Here is a 2,519-nt window from a genome sequence, read left to right as displayed (position 1 = left end):
CTCCTCCTCTTCTTCTTCTCCTCTCTGCCCCTCCTCTTCCCTCTATGTGAGTATTACTCATGACTACCAGCATGTAGAACCAGTGTCTGTGGCACAAGCATGGGACTGGGCATGTGGTGGGTGAACAGTGTGGGTGTTTGCTGGCTCGTGTGTAGGTCTCACCAGTGATTTCTCTGCTAATGACTGCATAATAACCTCCATTTACATGCGGATGTGTTTTTTGCAAATTCATAACCACATTAGCATTGAAGTAATCAGTGAGTCACACGTGTCTTATGCATGGTAGCACTGTCTGTGTTTTTTCTCCTCACTCTGCTGGGCTGTGAGCGCTTGTTTTGTCTCGCCTACTTTTGCCAAAGCAGACGAAATGTTCTTGTCAAGATTTGGTATTATATTGTCAGTGGAGGTTCCACCTGAACAGTAAAGATGTAAGAGGAGAGACAGAAGAGAGGTACCTCTTGATGTACCTGTCTTACACCCACGGTGTTACAGTGGAGTATGTGTATATATTTGTGTGTGTGTGAGTGCGTTTTTGTCATGTGCATGTTACCAAATCACCGTCTTCCAGATGGAGAATGTAATAAGCGTACGGCACCAGTGGTCTCACGTACTGTCGCATGTTGGAAGAGCAGCCGGTAGAAGAGCAGCATAAGGCAATAAAGTCACTGAACTTTAGTGGCTTGCAATAACTGACAAAAATAGTCTTTAAATAAAAGTTATTAGAAGGACACGATTGTATTCAATAACAATGAATTTTGTTGATTTCTGGCAGCTTATTTTCTGATGCAATAATCTCCTTGAGTGTGACTTTAGTGTTGTAAGACATCATGGTATAATGAGCACTGGAAGATTTGAGTACCGGGGGCCATATCTGAGATCCCATTCCTTAGCTTATCTTTCAGTCTGAGATACTATCCTTGTGTAGTTTGTCACAGAAACAATACAACAACATTTGATGGTCATAATCTGAAATATAGATTTCCAAAATTACACAAATACAGTTTGAATTATTAAATTGATTGTATGTATATTTTTCTATTTTCTATCTGTGTGAGACAGCATTTCCCAATAAAATACACTAGAAAAGTAAGGCTGAAAGAAAAAGATAATCACAGCTAAAATGCATGGCAGGTAGGTTGAATGAGACTACCGTGAGATGAAAAGATGGAGTAAGACAAGACAAAGTAGAAAAACTGGGAAGAAAAGATGTGGCAGAGGGAGATAAGGCAGTGAGGTGGAGAGAGGTGTCAATGTGACAGAGAAGAGTGCTGAGTCAAAGTTATGATAATGAGACCAGGGAGAGAAAGAGGCAGCCTGCCCCTTGATCCAGCTGCAAATTCATCTCCACAACTTGGCAGCACAAACATTCACATTCAGAAATAACAGCACAAGAAACCACAACTGAATCAAACTTAAAACTGCAACGTTAATCTTTATAAGCCACAAAGAAACGATTACCCCAGAGGAGAAAACAGTACATGTATTCAAGTCTCCAAGGGTTTCATTTTGCTTTATGAACACTTTGTGGGCTACTCTATCACTCATTGTCATATCCCTAATGTAATTTCCTCAAATTAAACAAAAACTTCCCAGATAAAGAATGTGTTGTCTGCAAAATTATGAATAGGAGCAGGGACATTGCCAAAAGTATGAACACAGACAAATTTACAGCGTAGTCTGTGAATGCAGGATTTGTGACTTAGCTAAGGAGTAAATCTTAGTAACAAAATTATAATTTCGTAGCATATGAAAAGATCAGCAAGCAGGCTTGGCATTGTAATTGTTTATTTCATAATATTGTATTGCTTTTAGCCAAAATTGTACTTGTAATTTTTGTTTCATTGTATCAAGTAGTGTTTACTAGCTTTACTAGTAGGTACTAGTTGGCTAACTAGCTACTGTATCTAGCAAAAACTCACTGTCATCTATGCAGGTATTTTGTCCAGTAGTTGTTGAGACTTTTCACCACCTATTTATGGTGGTGCTAGAGGAGTCAGGGGATCAAGAAAGTCATTAGGGTTTATCCTCTGAGGACAATGCCTGTCTAAACCAAATTTTGTGCCAATCCATCTGATAGATGTTGAGATGCTTCACGCAATAAGGTTAAACTTTTACCTGTTGATAGCACTAGAAGAAAATCTATGGGAATCAAAGTCATTATGTTCTGTCTTTTGGGTACCATTGAGATACGATACCAGATTTCATGTCAATCTGTCCAAAGGTTTTCAAAACGTTTCACTAAAATAAATACAACAGTCAGTTGATCACCAGAGTCAGTAGGCGTCATCCAGTAGGAACCATGATCATCTGTGCCAAAATTCATGGCAATCCATTCAATAGTTGCTGAGATATTTCAGCCTGGACCAAAGTGGTGGACCAAATGGCCAGCCACACTGCCACCCCTAGAGCAGTGTACAGTGTTTAATAAAAACTGATGATACTGCTTGTGACATTAGAGCCAGTGGAGTTCAGCTTGACTTTTACCCCACTGTGCTGTGTGTGATACTCCATTTGTTAGT

At 39.5% G+C, this 2,519-nt stretch overlaps 1 protein-coding gene across 1 annotated transcript in view; it reads left to right on the top strand.

The window, feature by feature from the left end:
- si:dkey-34e4.1 (carboxyl-terminal PDZ ligand of neuronal nitric oxide synthase protein) overlaps positions 1-2,519 on the top strand; it is a 48,230-nt gene that overhangs the window by 42,172 nt on the left and 3,539 nt on the right. The window lies entirely within an intron of this gene.

This window comes from Morone saxatilis, unplaced genomic scaffold, assembly GCF_004916995.1.
Source record: "Morone saxatilis isolate NCDOM2014 unplaced genomic scaffold, NCSU_SB_2.0 Contig21, whole genome shotgun sequence".
NCBI classification, from domain to species: Eukaryota; Metazoa; Chordata; class Actinopteri; family Moronidae; genus Morone; species Morone saxatilis.
The sequence above is the reverse complement of the archived record's forward strand: the minus strand, read 5'-3'. Positions and strand labels throughout refer to the sequence as shown.